Below are 23,536 nucleotides of genomic sequence, written 5' to 3'. Positions count from 1 at the left end.
GTAAATAAATGTATATTCCTTTACCAAGAAACCTTGAATACATGTTTACTTGAATCACTGTATTGGTTGGTCCTTTGTGTAACTTGTTCTACTGCTCACTTAAACTCTTGAGATAAGTTTGGCTTCTCTGCCATCGCTACCACTTTACTGTGTAGTACAGGCTTGTACCAAAGGTGAAATTGTGCTTACACTTGTAGTCCTAATTGCCTGTAGTGTTCCCAAAGGGTACTGCAGGTGATTCTGCCTAACACCGCCTAGTTGCACACCTGCACTGCCTCCCGGCAACCCTTGTACTTGGGTCTGTATCTGTAACCCTACAGTCCCCTACCTGTACTTATTGGACACCTGCTGTCTGCACTTATCCTTGCACTTGCCAGCTGCTGGCCGCACTTCTTGTTATTGTTTTGATCCCATGTACACCACAGCACCTTCCCCTTTCCTTTGGCACTTTTCCCCTCCCCTGCACTTGCACAATCTCAATGTCACTTGGCTTAGTAAGATCATTGGGGGTCATTCCAAGTTTGGAGGTATGGAGGTAGCCATGGTGCTGCTAGCACCATGACTGCCTCCAAACTCGGGTCCGGGTAGTCGGAATGGGGACTTACCGGGACATTCCGACCTATGCGGACCCAGTAATTCCCCATTTTGAAAACCATTCCCCATTCCCATTTGAGCCCCCATAAGGCTCAATGGGAATGGGGAAGGAGCTAATAACGGGCCCGCAATTTGCTATTATTAGCTCCATGGTCCCTTAACGGGTCCCGCTAAGGGCGGCTAAGGGCGGCTGGTAAAACCAGCCGGCCCTAGTAGGACCAGCTAAGAGACCTCGGAATGCGGCGGTAGGGGTTTAACGGCACCGGCATCCTTACCGGTGCCGTTAACACTCTACCGCCATACTCGGAATGACCCCCATTGTCTCTGTCCTCCCACTGTTCCCCCTCCCTTGCTTCGTCACACATTGAAACACTTGTGTGTAGGTGCATTATAAATGCCATATCATATCACACTATCCTGATTTTATTATTGATAATCTAAGAATCTTGTTTTACTCAATATTTTATTTTTCTTCAATTACTACCCTTCTATGATTGGAACCAATTGCTTGTTCTTTAGGGTCTGAAAACCAGTCGAATTATAACTATCTTTCTATAGTTTCAACTGACAACCTATATTATCACAACTAATACAAAACACGTCAATTTTTACACTCATATTTTTACAACACCAAACAAAAGTGCACTATTGTTTATACAATCGTCTTCTTTACTTTCTTATAGTGAAAGTATCTCATCCCTGTTTTACTCCATTTTGGAGTGTGTCGTGCATCCTTCCTTGGCTTAGCCACAGGAATACCTTAAATATACTCCTTTTCCGGAGTTTTATGTGGTCCCTTCTATTCTCCTTGAGATTAGGAAATGAGGTATCGCTCCTTAATCAAATCCTGTTTCATTCCCCAACTATATATACATGCAATACGACCCCCCCTCTTTTATTTTCCACTTTCAATGCTTCTACTTACGTCTGTTGTTCAGTTCGAGGTGAATGGCTCTTCATCAACCGACCACTTTGCCTTCAGACTGCGTGGTTCCTTTGGGGACCAAACAGGAATAGCTTCCCGACCATCTATGGTTACACATGTTTTTCTCCCTCTCTCCACAGGAAACTCTACGGTTGTCCGGCTGATGGTGGAAGATGTTAAGATCTGAGGGTCTGGATCTTGAACCATCTGCCACACTACCAAAATGTACACTAGCACCTGGAGCATACCAATTGCTCGAAGGGATTACCACAATAGCTGATTTCAAGCCCACATAACTGGATAGACTGAAAGAATATATAGCAAAACACTACTTTATTATCAGTTGAATAAAGTTGGGCAATCTGGCAAGCATAACAAATCATAGCTCACACACTTTTGAATACATTTCAGTTAAACAAAGGCTTTATTCCTCAATGTACATCAGCTATGATGTCATTGTACGTGGCGAATACTAAAAACATATCGGGCGGAGAGATCAAATACGGGAACATATATAGCTATAGTTTATTTAGGTGTTAGTAACATCATTGGCTGCAGTAGGCATACCTCAATCTATCTTTAGCTACATATAATACAGATAATAGTAAAATAATAGCAGCAGATTGGCTTCTACAACAATGTATAGTCCATCATCAAATCGGCCATCCTTATTGGTTGGCACTCTGTTAGGTTTTGACCTGCCCCTGTCCATGTGCAGTATGCTTGAGTCATACTTAGAATGCTAATGTGGAATGTTTATGCTGGAGTGTGCAAGAGAGTTCCAGGGTAATACAGTTGAGACCGGGCACCGAATGGACATGGGGGCAGGTGGATGTCTCCCCTGCCTATATTACCAGTTTTACTTCCCTTATGTACTTACCTGTGAACCTGACCTAGTAAAGACTTTTGAAACCCACCAGCGGCTCCAGCGTGCATATTTGACCCCCAACGCTTAAACTTAACACTGGCGACGAGGAATGGTCTTTGGGACGGTCACAGGAGCAAGAGAACTGCCAAAAGAAGAAAGGCTGCACTCAAGGAGAAGGGAACCTGAAGACAGAGAGAGGCAGAAACCCGAGAAGCAGGAGACATCCACCGGCCACCCCAAGCTGTCCCCTTGCAAAAGGTGAGCGTGCCTCGTTTGTTAAGACTGGCAATAGACTGTGCCAGGCGTTAACTCAATGGGGGCTGGCGATTGCATATAAAAGGACAGTGAATTTTACAAGTCATAGAGTTTGGGAGGAAGCGCTATTGTAATTACATTTGGCGCGAATGTCTTCCCCTGAAGTAGCGCCCTTTATACATATACAGACTATCCCGAAGAATGGCCCACATATCAAAGTTCACGACCGTTCATGCAATCCATAACATCCGGCAGTCCCGGCATTCAGGTTACCTAAAGGTGCGGTGCGGCTGGTGCAACAATAGTGGAGAACATGAATTTAGTGAATGGGCACTCACTTTCTCCTCCCTCGCTGCCTCGATTCCGGGCCGTGGGGCGTGTGGTCCCGGCGGAGGCGCTGTCAGCGTTGTGTGCGCAGTGCTGTGTGGGGCCTGCGGGGCTTCCTATTCCTGGCTGCGTGGGGGTGACAGTTGGGCTGGAGCCATCCACCTGTGGCCTGTTCCTCTGCACCTTTGATGACATCACATGGTTGCTGGGGGAGTCAGCGACTGTGACTGGTGTAGAACACTTCTTCTGCGTTCCAAGTCAGGCCAACGCACCCACCGCATCATCAAGTAATGATGATCAGAGAAAAGCACCTTATTACGTGAAAACAATGTGCCCCAGTTCCGGGTTTTCATACGGAAACGCAACGTTGTACGATGCAAGCTTTGGCATTCAGTGAGACACACTAAGGATTATTTAAGGTACTGCATCGGAACAAGAATGTTGTCTGCAGGGATATGAGCGACAGGAATGAAGCGCCGCAGGGCGTAGATTTTTTTAATTGTTTATCTATGGACTTTGCCATCAACAGAAAGAAAAGGAAGCACAACTTTTAGAACACTCGTCTTGGTGCTGGGATCAGCACAGAGAGACGTTACAGAGTCGTGGAGAAGTTCCAGTGTAAACAACATCCAGAGTGAAATTACATTAAACTCGAGTACTGGGGAGTTTTAATGGGTGTTGCTATGATGTTATCAAAGTGATGTTCAATCCATTAAGGGATTGAGTAAGTGACTCTGCTGGTAAAGCTAATGTTTTGACAGTTTGGTCAATTGATACAATGCAACTTAAAATGTATGGTATGTGTGGATAATATTGCGTTTTCTTCCAGAAATTCAACCAATAGACACTGAAGATTTAATTGCTGGGTTCGGGAGGCGTTTTTTTCTTGCATAATTTATTACCCACTTTTATGTCTGATTGGTTCGTTTGTTAAGTTATGAGAAAGGCAAAGTGAATATGATATGCATAGTAGACATAATGAGCATTAGAGGTTGCGTTTGTTATTGGTAGTGTCAGACATGGCTTTGGCACTTTCAGGCCAGTAGTATGGCAAAATGGATGTCAGTGGTTTGGTAAAGGTAGTGCCATTGTTGACATATTTGATGCCATATATTTGGCGTAGGTTAAGCCGTTGTGGGCCCATTAGAGACTATTAGTTAGCATAAGCTGTGCTAAAATGGAAAAGGTGTTGCCATTTGTTGGGCCCTGGTTGTGCCGCAGGTTACATATTGAAGCTATTGTTTAGCATGGGATGTGCCACTGATGGTACATCGAATGCTTGTGTTTTGGCAAAAGTTGTGTATTACTGCACATCAGGTCCCATTGGTTTGGCATTGGTTGAGCCACAGTTAGCTATGGTTAGACCATAGTGTCTGACGTACGTTGCACATTGGAGTTGTTCTCGTTTGGCGCTATGTGCAAATTTCTGGCATAGATGTGCATTGACGTGCATATGAAGTGTGTAGATGCCATTATAGATTTGTGCTTGACACAATGTTGTATAATACATACCTACAGCAATGTGTTATGTATCAAATAACCCATGAGAAGGAAATGTAAATGAAATGCTTGTCATGCATAATGTTTAACAATCTGATTTTCCCACAGGTACACACATATGAAATGTAAACTTAACCAAAGAAATGTATTTGCCACATGTACGCACAAGATCTCTCTGCAAGCTTAACTTATGGTTCCATTTCGGGCGTGAAACTTTTGTGTTATTATTGACCATATTTAATGCTGAATTCGAGACTGTGTGGAGGTGTGAGTGGAGTTAGTTATTGGTTGTGTGGGTCCTGGACAAGGGTCGGTCATATGGTTAAAATGTCGAAAATTGTTGATGGGGATAGTCCCGTCAAATTCATTTGTATTAGAACAAATCTACGCCTGGCATATGTGCTAGGTTTGAAGGTGTTTTTGCACATCTTTTAGTATGAAGTTAGATGAATAGATGGTTTAGCATGATACATGGTGGTTATGACTGATCGGTGAATGAGGGCTGGTTCCCTATTAGTTGATGTCTGTAGTGGGGCCCGCTACATAGTTGATATTGGTCCGAGGTTAGTGTTTAGCCGTTTTGAGCTAGAGAAAGGTAAAGTGAGGGCAGCAATTTTTGCTCTGAGCTATAGCTTGGTTGGTGAAAGTCATATTGAACAGAACTTAAAAGAACTGACCTATGTAGAATTCATGTGGTTGTTTGTGTTCAGAGCAGTGTTGCATCTTCTCCCTGTGTTTCTTCCTATTGTTGTCTGGTATAAAGGGGGAAGATGTGTTAGGTTTTGACCTGCCCCTGTCCATGTGCAGTATGCTTGAGTCATACTTAGAATGCTAATGTGGAATGTTTATGCTGGAGTGTGCAAGAGAGTTCCAGGGTAATACAGTTGAGACCGGGCACTGAATGGACAGGGGGGCCGGTGGATGTCTCCCCTGCCTATATTACCAGTTTTACTTCCCTTATGTACTTACCTGTGAACCTGACCTAGTAAAGACTTTTGAAACCCACCAGCGACTCCAGCGTGCATATTTGACCCCCAACCCTTAAACTTAACACACTCTCTTCCAACTTTGGACACTCAGCTTGTTAGCAGCCCATAAGCAAAACAAAATCCAGGTACGGGGTTCAATGTCAGACAACTGCCTACTTTGCCAATTAGCCTGCCATCTCTCATCAGCTAGGCCCTAAGCCAAGTCATCTTCTTTGTAGTTGACCTTGCTGACCGTTCTCTTTCTCAGAACTTTAAAGAGTGTGAAGGTACATTTCTCTCTTCATCTGGAGCGTTATGAATAGGCCTTGTTTTCTTGTCCTGCAGCACGCATGATATCATGATTTTGTCCATATTATTCTCCTATTTAGTGCTATTTGATTCAATTATACTAGGTGCTAATACTCCACTTGGCCTCTGGAGACTTGGGTGATCCATCTTGCCTTCTGCATATTTGATTGTCCAATACTTGGCACTCGCAAATGTTTACTCCTTTACCTAACCTCAGAGCAATATGTCCTACGTATGTGTCATATCTTCTTTGACTTCTTTTGTACTATGCAATTGCTTCTTGTTGAGGCATCCTTGATCCTGAGCCAAACAAAAATTCCTTATTCTTGCACAAATGTGTATTTCAGTTTCTGTCAATTCTGCAGCCTTGATCTCTCTCTTCTTGTGGCTTTTAGCTTACTATTATACGAAACCGACTTCCATCTTCTTAACATGGCTGCTTTACCCGCTGTTAGGCAGAAACCTGTGCAGTTCCCTCTGGGACCACTGCAAAAGATTTAGGACTACAGGTGTTTGGCAGTAAACCCACTTGGTAGCAGTCTGTACCACACAGATTCACTTGGCAGCTGTGGCTGAGCAGTCAGACTTCCCTCAAGAAGATTTAGGCAGTATACAGAGTATTCACAATAGGTCAAGAGAACACAATAGAACAAGTAAACACTGGCCAGGGCTTGGTGTAAAAGAGATATAATTATTTATTTAAAACCACATCTAGAAAAACACACAGGCACTAATAGTAAGCAATTCAAAAACACGGTCACTAAAAGATATACACTCCCTTAAAAGAATATAAGACAAGTCTTAAGTAAAGCCCCACTTATTTTCAGACAGCGGTGAGCGCTTAACGTAGATGGCACTCTAATAATTCGATTTAAAAAGGGAGAGAAAAGCAGAGAATAAATTGAAACAGATCCCAACACTTTTTCAGGAACACAACAAGAGAGGAAGGCAAAGTAACACCGTGAATTCAGAGTCAGTAGGCCGGATCCGCTTTAAGAGGATCAAAACGAAATGTGTCCAAGGTCACACGGTTGCAGTGCACAAAAGTCTAGTAACGGTTCAAACAGGAGTTGGACCAAAGAAAGGGACCAGTTAGAGGGTCAAGGCGGCCAGCCCAGTCCAGAAGGTTAAGGGGTTATTATTACATTGTAGCAATCTTTAGAAAGGGAGGCCTGGCGGGCACGGTACCTTAAAGTGGTGAGAATACTCAAGCGGGGGCAGTTGTTCCTGGCAGTGGATGCAAGTTGGTGCTTCGTCCGGGGGATGAGAGGATCTCGTCGGGGAGGAAGACAGGAGTCCGTTGCACTGCCAGGGAAGAAACCAGCCACAGAGTTTCTCAGGTACAAGGAGCGGTCCATTGATTTGCGGTCCAGTGTTAAGTGGCTATCCGGCTGTCGGGGTGCTTGGCATGGGCAATTTGACCACAATCCGGTCTGGGGTGCGAAGAGAAGGAGGTAAACTGGTTGTGCCCACCAGTCAGGGGAAGAAGCCTCTCCAGCCGGGAGATCTTCTCTGTCGTCGGGAAGTGGTGAGTCGGTTCCACAGGGCTCCACCAGTGGTGTCGTTGTGGTAGGTCGGCTCAGCTTCTACCTCATCGGATTCTCAGGTCCTGTGGCGACTTCTGAAGTTCCAGTCCCCAAGGCCCTGCTTTTATGCAGCATACCCCGATTCACTCAGCCTAGCTGTCAATCAAACATGCTAAGTGGTGAGCCGGCCGGCTCACCACTTGGGCCAATCACAAAAGAGTGCGACTTGAGTTACCAAGGTAACTCAGTCCAGGGTGCCTAAACCCCCTCCCACACCCCGTGTGGTATCCAGACAGAGTGGCACCACTTTTGGAGGCTTCTGTGGAGAAGCCCGCCAAAAAGTGGAACAAAGGGCTCAACTTGGGTTGGAGTCACAGAAGAGAACACAAATGCCATTTTAGAATCGAGTCCTGGCAAAAAATACCAACCAGCGAATTAATATTAATTAAATAAACCGGCGGTATGTTCGAGGCTATGAGAATTAAATAATTAAAGTTGGTAGCCTCGAACAATGGGAAAATCCCATAGGGAAATATTCGCGGTCGAATATAAAAAGTAGTTTCCACTGCCACCAGCCAAAACTCGATCAGGGGGGACAGAGACATGCCCCCTCGACTAACAGACCCCGGGGCAATCGAATTGCCCCGACCAGTATGTCCAAAATATGATGGTTTGTACTGGTTTCTGTTAATAATTTGGGACTAGTAAAGCCAATGGTGACTTTACATGCCCTGGGAGACAGTAGTCGGAGTCTATGGTGGGGTGTCACTATGACACCCCTGTGTTACTGCACGGAGGGTGCTGTGTAACACACATAGTAAAAACACATGAGACCCTATGGAGTAAAGGACCCCATAACCCATAAAACACATTAACAGTCAAAGGAACACCATAAATAATGTCCATGAGTGGGAGAAAAAGAGTCTCACTCTTGGCAGGAGAAAAAAACAAACTCCAGAAATCCAGCAAAGCTGCTGAGGGACTCACTAGGTTAGGAAATTCAGCCTAAAGAGAAAATTCTCCCTAACACCCGTGCTATATTTCTTATGTTGAGCAAGCTTCTATATGTGTTATCTACTTTCCGCTTCTGTGTATTTACATCTACTGCATCTCTTCTTACTTGTCTTCTCAGTGTAGATGATTTCTTCACAGTTGCATATTCGGTCACTTTATTACTAGTATTCATATAGTGTTTCAATGTATCCACATCTCTTCTCTGCATGACATCACTTTACAGCTTTCAGAATTTACTTATAGTTCTTCCTTGTCCAGTGGTGTCTGTAGACTTCCTTTTATCACATCAGTTCGAGGATAAATTGGGGACGGTTGTCCGAGTGCATAATGTCTTTCATAACTTTGATGTGGTATTGGGATGATACTAAGAGTCATGCACAGTGCTTTCTTGCTGTTATTCCAATATGACAGAGGTGAGGGGGTGGGATCCATGAGCGACATGTTCATCTGCTTCTCTACACTTTTGCCTTTGTCCTTGCTGCACCTGTGAGTACCTCAGCTTCCTAATTACTGTGATGTCTCTCCACGCTGAAGTACTCCCCTAAAATGCATTCAGTCCTGCTCCTCCTGCAGCTCCTCCTACTCGCCTTAATCTACACTTTCTCCAATTAGGCCACAACTTCCTATTTTCCTATCCCTATCATAAAACACACATCTCAAAACTCTCACAACTCGTGCCATGTTCTACATGATGTTGATCTTCTCAAGATGGTGACCGCCGACGGACCTGTTCGGGAAGCTGCAATCGGTCAAAGGCAAAGGAATTTAAGCTCTGGGTAGAGCTGATTCCTGGAGTCGATATGCTCAGGTGAGCCTGATGCTTCTCTGTGTTCCTTCCTGCCCATTGCTACTTTTTGTTCTGATCCTTTTCCCTGCCTTTCCGCCTCTTCTACCATGCCTCCTCACATATCCCTCCTTTCTGGTTTCGTCCTGCATTACCCTGCTGCTTCAAGACTTTGCCCCCTCACATCTCCCTTCTATCTGGTTTGTCCATTTGGATCCTTCTTCTAGAGGGCACTGTCATCTCCTCAGGGTTTTCTTCCCTATGAGGGTTTCCTCTGCGGAGTGCCCTTTTGGGACCAGAATCTGCCATGTTAAAGATAGGGCAGCGTGTTCTGATTAGGTGGCTTCGTAATCATCAGTGGATCCTGACATCCTCCCTTTCTTGGCTGCTGCATTCCAGCCATGCTGTCACAGGACAGTGCCCATCCTAATACCCTGCCTATCCACCTGACACTTTCCCCTACTATTCTTCAACTAGAAACCTTGATGTCATCTATGACCCTTCCCAGCCCTTCCCATGACTTCTGTACTTTCATTGCTAAAACTGCAATGGCAGCTCACCTCAACTTCCTTAATATTAATAAAATCATTCACCTCTTCCTCTTTCAACACCGCCAAGCATCCCTTTAACACTCTTGCCTTCTTTAAAGTCAACTGCTGTGCTAACATCCTTTTTGGTCTCCCTAACTATGCTTTCTGTCCTGTCCACAAGATCATTAACTATGTTACCAGGACTCTATTTGAACTCCCTCACTTCACAGCTACATCCTTGTACTGTCACCAGGCTGGATGGCTGATGATGCAAAACAGGGGCAGATTTAAAAGTCTTCTCCTGGTTTACAAATCTATCCACGGTAAGGCACCATTCTATTCACCTGGACATCAAAGCAAAAATCAACACTGATTTGTCAAAATCCAAACTAAAAGCCTTCCTCCTTGCCTCCCAGTTACCCTATTAACCTATCTCTCTCGTAAACTGGTAAAATAGCTCAGCGAGTTGAGCATTTGCTGTATGATCTGCAGATTGCAGGATCGAATCCCAGCAAGGCCAACTCAGCCGTTCATCCTTCTGAGGTTGATAAATGAGTACTAACTTCGGTTGGGGGATATTGTATGTAAATAGTGCTTTAGGCTAAATAAGTAACACATCATTATCTCTCATCTGCCTTCTAGCTAACAATTATTTTCTCGCTTCTAAACTGCCTCTTTCCCACAATTACTCTGCCTCCATTGCAGCACTTCATCCATCATGGTAACATCCCTAACACAGCTGGCCGTACACATACCTACACTTAAAAATGGCTAATGTTGGTTGACCTTAAACTATACATGTCCATCCATGTATTGACCCTGGTAACTGTTCCATCTACTCATCTCCACAACCTGGTTTAAATGTAACTCAAACTCACTCCATTGTAAGAAGCTCACTGCTTTCCGTCAATCCGATTTCTTATCTATTGTCCTCACTTCAGCCCCCACACTCTCACCTTTTAGCACCTTACATTTGGCTTTACGCACCTCTGTGGGCTTATCTGTGCAGTCAAAAAAAGAGGCCAGAGTGTCTTTAAAAGCTCCGAAAATATTCAAATGTGCGACCGTTTTTCTCAGTATTGGAATACTGCCTGACCATGAAAGTAAATAACGTTTACAAGGCCTGCTCCCTGCCTCCCCAATTTGATAAGCCAGATCTTGGAAGATCACTCTCATTCATGAAGCTCACATGAGCCCTCACTCTCAAGCGTACAAAAGCACTACCCGCCAAAACTGCTTAGGTGGCACTAACGAATATGGTGCCCACTATTCTACCGAGTATGAACTGCCCACTCTGTAAACTTTCAAATTCTCAGCTTTAAAATGACTGTTTAGCACACCATAAGTTGCTGTGAACACCCCTTACAATGACAATCTCTACCAATGTTTGCCTGTTGCTGCCTCCTAGCCTTGTTCTCTCCCTTTCTCTCTCCCTCTCGTCCCTCTCTCTCTTTCTGTCTCCCTCTTCATATCACCCGTTCACACAAAGGCCCTCATTACGACCCTGGCGGAAATCGCGGTGCTAAATGCACCCCGGAGCACGGAGGAAAGCTGCCGATAGCGCCATGGAGGTTGGCGGATTTTCCGCCCCATGCCGACCTTGGCGGGGCGGTAAATCCCCATTCCCCATTTTACCCTTCCCCATTCCCATTTTTGCCCCATAGGGTATAATGGGAGTGGGGAAGGCATTAATTGCGCCACCGCAAAATACGGTGGCGTAATTAACATCAAGGTCCCGTAGCGCCATGGATTTCTCCGCCCGGAAAAACCAGGCGGAAAACGTTCCATGGCGCTACGGGAACTCGTAGTAGGGCGGACGGGTCCGCCGCGAATAACGCTGGCGTAAACCCACTCCGCCAGGGTCGTAATGAGGGCCAAAGTGTTATGTTACAATATGCATGTGGTGATGTGCCCACATATTCTCTTTTTTCCCTTATTAGTGGCCCCCTAAGATTCAACTAGAACCTACCTGTAGAAACAGTATCACAACTCCACCACACCACTTAGAGGCACCACAAATGGTACAGTGCGTTTTGCCTTAATTATGTTAACCCAGAGAGTCTGTTACATAGATTTATACCACACATGTCTCCCTCTACAAAATGTCTCCATGCCCCCTTGTTCTCCATTTCTTCTGTCACAGTAATGCAGTGTGTAAAGTATATACTGAACTGCCAGTCTCTGCCAATCTCTGTCTCTCTTTGCCTCTTTACCTCTCTCTCTCTCTCTCTCTCACTCTCTCTCGCTGTCTGTAACTCTCTCTTGCTCTCCCTTTTTCTGTCACAGGAGCGTACTTTTTTTTACTACGTACACTCCAGATGCATTACAGTGTGAAATGGCACTAAATGTTACTGTACACAGCTGACTGACAATCTATACCAGTGCCTCCCTCACTACCTTTATACCGTCCTCTCTCTCTCTTTCACTATCTCCCTGCACTCCTTTTTTTTGTTTGCCACTCTCAGTAATGCAATTCTTTTCTGCCTAAAACCAAGGTGCATTACAGTATGGCATGTCAATACATGCTATTGTGCAGTGTACACAACACACTGCCAACAGTGCTAATCGCTGGATTCTGCTACAGTATGCACTGTATGTTTTCATGTTCCCAAATGTTCTATATCCTGTACATTTTTACCCAACAGACCATGAACTAATTTCAGCATTTTGAAAAGGAGGAGGATAAGGAGGTACTGGAGTGCACCAGGGAGTTGGAAGGGCAGCAACCCAAAGTGCCAAGGATGGGAAGGACATTATTTTCCCACACAATTGTATTGGACGTGCTGCCGACTTGCAGCTATGCAGTGGATGTTCTTTGGGCTGGATGTCCAAAGGAGCGTTTTGCAATATCTTACCTTCAGAGTGTGCCATGTCAGTGACACTTTGGACATTTTGGTGGCGATAAAGGGGGAGTTACTTCTCCCACCTTTGAAATATAGTTTGTAGAGGAGTTTTGGGAAGGTAGATTTGGAGCCACTACCATTCCATGCCTTATCTTCACCTACCCCACCCTTGTACATCTCACAAACCTACACTCACAGACCCTGCCTTCCCCACATCCACTATCACCCTCACAGTCTCTGCCTTCTCCTCATGCAAACACTGTAGCTACCACCAGCTCCTTTGGCACGACTGATTGCCACTCTTTTTTTGTTTGAAGTCCCATGTGCCAAACACATCCCACTCTCACCCAGTGGCTGTAAGGAAGAAGAATGTTGGTCCACCATTGCCCAATTACGCACTGGAAACCATTTCAGCAAATAATGAGAATGTGGTTATTAGTGTATGAAGGCATTATTACCTGTGTGATATGGAAAAGGTACCGTTCAAATATTAACCAGTATGATTAGCGGTGCAGAGTGAGCTTTGATGGACCAGGCAACAAGTCAGGCATTTCTGGTCTTCTGAGGACCCCCATCCTCATCTTTTTTCATGTAAGGTTCAAGGGTGATCCAACCCAGATTTGTAAGAAGAAAAATAATGCTGATTTCTTGTGGATGCAAAGTTGTACCCCTGTGTCCCCTAAACCCTTCCTCTCCCGACCCACCACTGCCTTGCAGAATCCCACATCAAACCTCTCCCTGTACCTGTTAGGAACGATGTCTCTTTACTGCACCTTTCCTTACATTTTAATGAACCCCCAAAGTTTTTGATTATATTTTTTATCCTGACCTGTACTTTATACAGCACAGTGAAGCTTTAAGATTCACTACACAGTCTTATGCTCATCTGTTATGGGGAAACTGACATGTCCTTCAAGCTGTCAGTACTGGCAAACCTTGTTTCCCTTAGTCTTGTTACTTGGTTACTACTTTTAGTAAGTTGTTATCCCTGGTGATAACTTTTTATCATTGTACAATGCCTCTTACAATGCAGTACAATAGGGTACGCTTTTAGTTTTGCCCTAGACTAACACTCAGAGGATTGTTGGTTACTCTAGGTGTGCTAAATGGACAAGCTGGTGGCAGCAGTGACTTTTTACAATGTTCGGGTGCTTTTGCTTTTAGCCTTACCACGTGTTTGGCTGCTAACTATGGCTAGTGATCAAACATGGCCATGCCACAAGGTTTTATCAGTTTCCCTTTGGCCATCTTGTCTTTTAGCCTTTCTCCTGGCCTGGACTTCCAGTGCCCGGGAAAGCAGAGGCTTTTGGGGGGTTACTGGAGGGCTATGTGTGTTTGCTGGCAGGATGTGGGCTGGGGATATCTGGTCTAAATCCATAAACTGGTTTCAGTGTGCCTGGGTATTATGCATAAGTGTTCTAACTAGTGGGCCTGATTGGACCACTGCTGGGGTGTGTGGGAGGGATAGTTCTGCTATTGGTTTGTTGGAGTTTCTGCTCAACTGGTTTTAGAAAAAGAAGAGGACCCATGTGATGTACCCACACTAGAGAGATCCGGTAGAAACCTGAAGGAGCCAAGACTTCTGTCCAGCTGTGAGACCCGTGAGGATACCGGAGACCCATCTGAAGGTGGCCTGGTGACCAGCTTCTCCTGCTCTCCTGAAGAGCCCTGTCTTGCTGTCGATCTTCAGCAGTCCTGCAAGGGAGCTGCAACCATTGGAGTGGAGGGAACATCCATTCCTGATGTCTTTGCGGTACCCTGCGAAGAAGAGCAGTCGGACGTGTCCCAGGACTGCCCAGTGACTGACCAGATCTGAGTTTGGGCTGCTGTGCTGCCAACATCACCATTCTGCATTGATGCATGGAGCTTTGGGGAACATCAGCTTGTCTTATGTCAGTGAAACTTCAAAGTCCTAGCGTCAAGGGAACACGAGATAGGAGGGAAAGTCTGATTGCGAAATGTGTGTCCCTTTGCATTGCTGTGCTGCAGTGACCACCATTTGAAACAGCTCACCTTAGTCGAGTCCACTTGTTAGTCTTAGCGGTGCACTATTGTGGCACGAGTTATGGTTGCTTAGCTTACCATAACTAACGAATTTCCGGGGTATTTTGGTTTTACTTGTAACCATAATATGGATATGTTGTTATAAGTGCAAAGTTAATATAACGTCCCTTTAATAAAGTTTTTGACCTGAATTTGATAGGTTTTTATTAAGGCAACTTAACCATAATGTCCCTTTAACAAAGTGTTTTCCCTGAACTTTATAGGTTTTTACCAGGATACCCTTAATTTGAATAGATGTACCATAAAACATACTGAACCCTCTGGCTCCATACTGATAACCTCATGGTCCGCGGACTGTGAGGCTGTTCGCGTACCTCGGGTAGCATCAACACTGCCCAATACCACAGAGGTTCTTTCACATTATGGTAGCATACAGCAAAGAAACATAACATCTTTAAAGACCAACACATAAGTGAATTGCAAGGAAAAATGAAATAGGTCTAAAAACTCTGTACTTATAAAAGCAGCAATGCAATTGCATAGAGTGTGAAACATAATGCAATGCACCAAGCAGGAAAATAACCTGCGCTTCCAACAGTATTACCTCAGTGTTGCATTACATATAAACTGAAAAGCAAATGTCAGTGGGACGAGTGCAAAGTACTGCCCGCGAACTATACTACAAAGTGGTAAGTTCACTATATGTTTTCCCATAACTGTGCAGTTTGTTCTGTGTACAATACTAGTAACATTGTTTCTCTTTTTTACACAGAATTGGCAAGCACCCCGGAGTGGCTTGAGGAAAATTGCCCTCATGATGAAATGAGTGCAAACAGTAACTCCAATGGTACACAGTGCAGTTTGAAAAGTAAGAAAATGAATACACATTGCTACACATGTACCTGAGAAATATGTTTTTCTTTAACAGTACATATGGGAAATGAAGGGAATGGCCCAGAAGCAGCAGCTCCTCCACAAGTAAATGAGCACATAGACAACCAAACTAACAGTGTGTAAAATAAACTAGTGAGCCTGGACCAATTAATGAACAGTTTTGGCGACTATAAAGAATTTGTACAGAGACATATAATGGACAATATTAAATACCACTGCCCCCCTTCCCTACTGTCCCAGCCAACCATCCCCAGAAATTCCCTGTAAGCAAAGACGTTATGATGAGACCTCAATCCCTTCCTCCCATGAGGCCCAGCCTGTGGAAAACCCCAATTCATCTGTATATGTTTCCATTTATGCTACCCCTCCCTTTCCTAATTGTGTGTATTTATGTGTGTAAATAAAGTTCTATGGGCCTCATTACGACCCGTGTGGTAACCATGGCGCTATTAGCGTCATGGTTGCCACCGGTATTTTACCGATTCTGCCATGGTGAATGGTGGACTTACCGCCCCATTCCATGGTTGGCGGGGCGGTAATTCCCCATTCACCATTGGCCCTTCCCCATTCCCATTTTTGCCCCATAGGGCTCAATGGAAATGGGGAAGGTTGTAGTTAAGGTAGGGACCCGCAAAGGGACCTCGTAATTAGGCGGTAAGGGGTTAACGGCGCCGCCACCTTTTACGGCGCCATTAACCCCTTACCGCCTGGGTCGTAATGAGGCCCTATGTGTATACTATTGCTCTGTGTGTGTGTGTGTGTTTTCTTTTTTAAAAGCCCCTATAGGAGTTCACGAAGTGTGTGACTGTCCGGGATGTCTACAATTAACCAAAATGGAGGTGTCCTATGGACACCGCGCCTGTCTGGGAAGTCTGAGAAGTCTGCATTTAAAATAGAGGTGTCCGTATGACTCTGCTCCTGTTCGCATGTCTGCAAAGCTGTGATGTACCTTTCATTAGTTCGGGGACCCCACCCCTGTCCGGCAGACACTTGGGGCATACGCATCTCTCCCCCTGAGTCCTATGAACATCATGTCTATCCGACATGTCCTCAAAGCAGTGACGTACTTTAATTAGTTTTGGGACCTCACCCATGTCCGGCAGACACCTGGGTGCATGCGCGTCTCATTCACTGTGTCCTAAGGACAATGCACCTGTCTGGCATGTTTTTAATTAGTTCAGGGACCACAACCTTATCCTGCGGACACTTGGTGGCATGCGCATCCCTCCCCCCGAGTCCTATGAACATTGTGCCTATCTGGGATGTCCACAAAGCGGTGACATACTTTAATTAGTTTGGGGACCCACCCATGTCCGGCAGACACATGGGCACATGCGCATCTCATCCCCTGGGTCCAACGAACACTGTGCCTGTTCAGAACTATCAGCCACATGTGTGTCAAACTTCTAATTAGTTTGGGGACCCCAACCCTGCCCGAAGTACACCTAGGCACATGTGCACAATGGATCCCGTGCAATAGAAGTCCTACGGGCAGCTGTCCCATTCACAGATGTTTCACAACGTCACCACGTGACTGCACCCATACTGAGCGTCGGCACTTATTCACGAACAAGGACCGGGCTCCAATACAGCAAAAAAGTGCATTTCTGAGTAGTCCAAGGTGTTTTACTGTGAAACCTCACCCTTGAAGAGGTATTAGATCATGCCCCTGCCAATCTACAGACTTTTTTGAACTTTTTGAGCCCAGCTTGGGGTTTGATGTGTCCGCAAAGCGTGCGGGTTCCCGCGAAGTTCTCACCAGGACCCCAATAAAATGCCACACCCCAGTGCTGCTCCTCATTCTGTTTTTGGATTTCCAGGACAGAGCACTTGGCTGTCATTGGCATTCTATGGCTGGATTGCTGTTCAGAGCACTTGGCTGTAATTGGCATTGCTGTTGTTTCTGAATGACCAGGTCTACTGCTGCAGGTTGATGTGCTGTTTGCCAGATTGCTGTGTTCCTGCTGTTTTGCAGATTCCTCTGTTCCTGTTTCCAGGCTAATTTAGCTTGGATAGTGGCATCCATGTCTACCTCTGCTGCAGCTTCTGCCTCAGCACAATCCCCACTACCTCCACCACCACCTTCCCAAGGGCCTGGGGAGGGGAGCAAGGGTGATGATGCAGAGGAGGAAGAAGAGGAAGAAGACAATGAAGTATTGGAAGTCCCCACTACCAGCTGCCGATGTGAGTCTTGGGTGTGGAGGCTTTTTACCACCGTTGGTGGTAAGCCCAAGGCTAGTACGGCTGCAATGAAGTAAACCTGGGTTGTACAGTTATGGGACTACCTCCATGCAGTGACACCTGAGATCCAACCACAAAGCAGCAGTTCGGAGGGTCATCCCCTTTGAACAGGGTAGTAGGATGAGTTCCACTGCAGCATCCTCGACTTGGCTCCTGTCACCAAAAGGGACACTCCTGTTGGACAGAGGATTCCTCCAGAAGCCTCGCAGGCCATACGCACCGCAGTAGATCCTTACTTTTCAAAGGTCACTGTTTGTGTGTGTACTGTGACACAGTACTATGCAGTGATGAGCAGTTCCAGAGTGATTTTGTGGCTGCGGTCCAGGACCATGAAGGGAAGTGCCCCCTACCTTGATGAGGCACACCCAACATCTTCCTACCTCCATCTGCCCTTTCTTATCCCTGTGGTTGGTGCACCATTCCTACCCTCCCTACCTTTCCCTCCTTTGTGTGTCGTATTTAAAAAAAATTATTCACAAAACTGAAAATAAAAATAAAAGGCTCTTTTCAGAGCCACCTTTCACAGTTTAAAAATAGAAGTGCCAATGAAATGGTGCAGGCACCTGTGCAGTCTGCAAAGGTGGCAGATGGTGCAGTAGTACGCAGACTCCCAAAGCATACAGGGTGTGGAGACATGTAAACCATTTCATTCTTTTCCGGGAGAAAGTGGTGGAAAACTGATCCTGGAAGCTCTCATAGACAGTGCAATGCTCCTCAAAAGGAAATTATTTATATTAATAGTAAACAGAATGAAACCACTAACAAAATGAATTTGTAAACTACAAAAAGTACTTTGCAACATATGCAATATCAACATAGATACCTTGCCTACGTCTGTGCAGGTTAGTGGATTCACACAACCAGCACAGAGACATATTTCAATGAAGAGGCATACAAACAAGAGCAAACAAACCCAATTGCCATACATAGCAGTGGGCAAGGTTATGAAAAGGTAGACAGTAGTAACATTATGGCACAAGAAACGCTGATTGCAAGAATATCCGCAACAAACTTACAGTCAACTCTCCATAACACCAAACCAATCCATCCCATCTACAAATGGCTGTGCACCAAAATGTGTAACATACAAAAACAATCCTTAAAATCTTTATGGCAGTTCCTCAATCAGTATGTTAAAGCCAAAGACAAATTCAAAATGAAAATATTACAAACCATGGACTTCAGTCCACTGCGCAAATACACAGGACTATGAGGAAATGAATTAGCCTACATTTCTGGGCCTGCTTGCAAAAGCACCTTCGATGACATCAAAATGTTAGCAACACACCATTCTACTGTACGAAATCCCATTCAGAGACTATACTATGCTTTAGCACAGGAGCATTTAACTCACATTCCCTTACATGGTACAGCCAAAGAACCGATGGATGAACTAGACTACATCCAAAGCAAATATTTTGGAAGTGAAGAGCACTCCCAGTAACTTTAGAAGAGAGTAGCGACAATCTTGCAGATGCCAACCTTCTATTACACACTTACAAAAAAGAAATAGCAAAGTTTAAAAGCACATCTGCTGAAGTACCAAATCAAGTATGTGTGTGTTGTTGCAGAACTTTTAATACAAAGAACACCAAGCTGTAGATATAACGTACAAAATAAAAAAAACAATGAAGAATCCCAATGGTTCCAATTAGCTCTCTATCTTGCAGCAGAACACAAATACGAAATTACTAACCCCTCAATACTTTGCACATACTGCACTGGAAAACTTGACAAATACCAAATGCCTTCACATGCTATCACTAATAATGTGGAAATATTCCTACTTCCAAAACCACTCCAACAGCTTAATTTGTACAAGAGCATTGTAATCCAAACAGTGCACCCATTTCAAGCGATAATACGCCTTCACCCTAAAACAGCCAAGTTTCCTCCTTCTGAATTACTGAATGGCATTCGTGGCAAAGTAGTGTATTTGCCATTAGATCGTAAAGAACATTTAGACACTCTGGGAGTACAACGGACAAAAGATCAATCTTTCATTATCCTAGTGAACGGTCTACCGAAAAAAGACAAAATAAATTGGCAGCAACTAGTAGACTTAAACAAATTTAGGGAAGCCTTGCAATATCTTACAGAGAACAATGAATACTACAAAGAAATAAACATTGAAGAAAACCTTAGAGAAACCACCAAAATAATTCAGGATTCCTTATCAACTGGCCAATTTGAACTTCTAAATCCTACTACAGCCTCCAATATTTTAGACCAGTATACAATTTACCCACTGCACTCCAAAGACACCATAGACAATGCACTAGAAACATATCAAATGCGGCAAGCCAAAGGATCTCCAATCAGCATATGGGAAAAAAGTGTAGAAGCACTTGCCTTTCCTCTACTTTTTCCTACTGTAAAAGGTGGAAGGTACGATGAAAGATGCACAAAAATAACAGTATCAGGATAACTCTCTTTATGAAAGTATTCTCAAGCCCCCAGATTCAGATGAAATGTTTAATCCATATTCCACCTCCTCTTTGAAAGTGAACTAGCAACTCTATGTTACAGAGTTGTGCAAACATTGACAACAGGTTCCGATTTTTTAAACATGTCTGCTATGCAGCTACTTCAAAGGTGCAAGAGAAATATTAAGTTTTACAGTGAAGTATTACAAATCTCTTGGCAAACATACGTGGTATAAAATAATACTGGTTCCGATATCCGGCAGATGTACGGTGTATGCTATGGAAGCTTGGCACATCCTCATGGTTTGTCACTTTAAGTTGTGCAGAGTATGCACAGGAAGATTTGCAATTTTTCCTACATATAGCAAATGAAAAAAAGCAGGGAAAGACATGAAACCACCAGGAGAACTCTGCTCTCTTGACCATGTAAACTTATTGCCATGATGCACTTCATCTGTAATAAAACAATTCCTCCCCTCAGAGAAGTGCAACACATCTTTTGGTGAAAAGAATATCAATCCAGAAGAGCACCACACTTCCACATGCTTTTGTGGATTAAAGATGCTCCTAAATTTGGTCAGGACAGTGATGCCACTGTTTTGCAGTTCATTCACAAATATGTCACTTGCAAAATCCCTTCTGAAAGTGCACAAAGTGACCTACATGCACACATTTTGCGGTTTCAAAGACAGACATGTGGCAAGTATTGTTGGTGCAAATATAAAAGCAGAGGCAACTACTACACCAAATGCCGCTTTGGTTTCCCTAGACCACTTTTTGCAAAAGGGCAAGTAAACAGCTTCATGTCTTCTGTTAGACACAGTATCAAAGGCAAATTGCCAAAGAACACATACTACTTAAAGGGAACTGAAGCATCAAAGTACATCAATGATTACAATGCAATCATTGCCCTCCTATGGAATGCAAAAATAAATGTGCAGTACATTGCAGACAATTCGACTGCAGTTGCATAATATGTCACATCATACTTAACCAAAGCTGAGAAAGCTGAGCTGAAAGACCTCTGGGATGACATATCATCTGACAAAACACTGTCACAAAAATTATACAGCTTTGGCATAAATATGCTCTCCCATACAGAATGTAACTACTACGAAGCCGCAGACCATTTAACTGGCACATCCTTATATGGGAAATCTGAAAACATAGTCTGACTAAGCATTGGTCCTGCTGCATCCAGAAAATGAGTTCTCAAATCGTACCAAGACATAGAAACAATAGCCAAAAAATGATCCCAAAAGCCAGGACATTTTGAAAAACAATGTATTCGACACAAACTACAATACAAGAGTACTGCTTTGAAAAGCATGTGTCTATACCACATAGCCCAAAACTTCTCATACAAAAATAATATTAAACCAAATGAGAAAAAAAGGTAAATACATAGTCAAAAGTTGTGAGGGCAGCCTGGTTAAACTTACCAAATGCAGCCTGACTAATCATATTAAGCTATCATTAAAATCTCCTCAACATAGAGAACATTACAACATGTCCCTACTGCAACTTTTTAAACCATTGAGAAAAGAAGAAGATGTATTGGACACCCATGGCTCCTATCAAAATGCTTTCAATGCAAGTGAAAGCACTATAACAGATATATGCTTTAAACAGTACAATAACATGTTGGACAATGAATGCCAACAAGAAGAAGAACTTCAATAACAAGTAAATGTAGACACTTCTGAGAGCAGTCAACCTTCTCTTACAGAAAGCCAAGAACCATCTAGAGAGCCACCCATAGTAAATGAGGCAGTATTAGCCATGACTGAAGTAGAAAACACCATGTGTCAGTATGAGCAATCTGAAGAAAACATTGCTTTACCGAAATCACAACTGAATAATGAGCAGTGTAGCATTTTCCTAGAAGTACCTAAAGAAAATAAACATGATGTGCAGCACGAAACTAAAACTTGTACCTGTCAAAACTATAAACCCGTACTCCTGTATGTAAGTGGTCAAGCTGGTTCAGGCAAAACATTCTTAATAAAAATCATCAGAAAATTCCTCCAACAATTGACAAACAACACGCTTTCAGCTGTTGTAACTGCCCCACAGGTTTAGCTGCCTACAACATAGGTGGTGTGACTTTACACTGATTGTTACTCCTTCCAGTAGAACACCAATACAAAATAGACTACAACAAGCTTTCAGCAGAAGCTGCTATGGAGCTATGCAGAGTTTTGAAACAAATATAAATGTTCCTAATAGATGAGGTGAGCATGGTCTCCAACCTAAATGTTGGCTTTGATTCACCTCAGATTGCAAGAGGTCCTTAAAGGCATGGTCTAGTAAAATGTTTTATTGTCCCTATGGGTCGGCCATGTTTTTTTAAGCCTAACTGGCTCGATTTTAGAAAACTTTCCGATGGACCTTACCCGAGTTTTCGTCCATTAAACGCACGCGAAAACAGGCACCATGGAGCCGCCATTTTGTGATAATCCTATCACTTGCCGCATCGCCCTGGCTGACCTGCTTCTGCGGCACTAAATCAATTCCCCCGCCCGTGAGCCTGACATTATCCAAACATTCATATTCCCTGCCTCTCTCCGTGACGTTACTGTGCTGCGTAGGCAAACGCACCCTGTCGTCTTCTACGCGACTCCACACAGAACCCGGAAACCAACACAGACCATCTCACAACACAGCACGTCACAATTCGGAATATGAAACTGTACTTTAAAATCAAACAGCAACACAGTACATTTGGTAAAGTACATTTATTTGACATTAAATGTTTAGAGAATATTCAGCAATTGCCATATGAACTCCGAAAGCCATTTATTTTCTTTTATCTGTATCCGACATGGTACACAGGGTGTTGCTTTTCATTAAAAGAAGCACTTTGGAAGCACGGTGAACTGCAAGGCTGTTCCATCAACTAGGCACTAGTCCATCGTAAAGGTTGATATGTTGCTTCTAGCCATTAGTACAGCGTAAGGGCATGTGGGCCCTTGTTGATCGTCCCATAAAATTGTCAGTGTGCTCCAGTTGTTCACACGAAGCTGCAGGTGTCTACTGTAAAAGCCATCTGCTGGTGTCTCAAACCGATGGCAGTAGCAGAAGGGGAGCAAATACCTGTTATGAAAACAAAAAAATTATAATTAGTCTCGCCAGCCGATCTTCATTAATATCACTCATTTTATTTATTACAGCCGATCAGAAACTATTTGCTTGCAAGGATAGTTCAATGGAGTATGTTCGGCTCTAAAATCAATGCGAAAAGTAACGAAATAAATCGAGGCCAACACACAATGATAAACGACAGTTAGTCTACTTGCGTGAGGAATGATATGATATATAATATGGCATTTGTAACGCGCCTATACTCAAGTGTTTCAAGGCGCGACGAGGCAGGTGGGGAACAAGGGCAGACAGACAACGATCCTTCTAGGCCAGTTGTCTTTCTGATCGCGCATGGGGAAGGGGCGAGGGGGGTAAAAGTGCTGTACATGGTTAGTTGAATACAAATTAAATAATAGGGCCAGCTGGTGGCAAGTGCAAGAAAAA

This window comes from Ambystoma mexicanum, chromosome 7q (assembly GCF_040938575.1).
Source record: "Ambystoma mexicanum isolate Mex_15411 chromosome 7q, UKY_AmexF1_1, whole genome shotgun sequence".
NCBI classification, from domain to species: Eukaryota; Metazoa; Chordata; class Amphibia; order Caudata; family Ambystomatidae; genus Ambystoma; species Ambystoma mexicanum.
Note: the sequence above shows the minus strand (reverse complement) of the source record.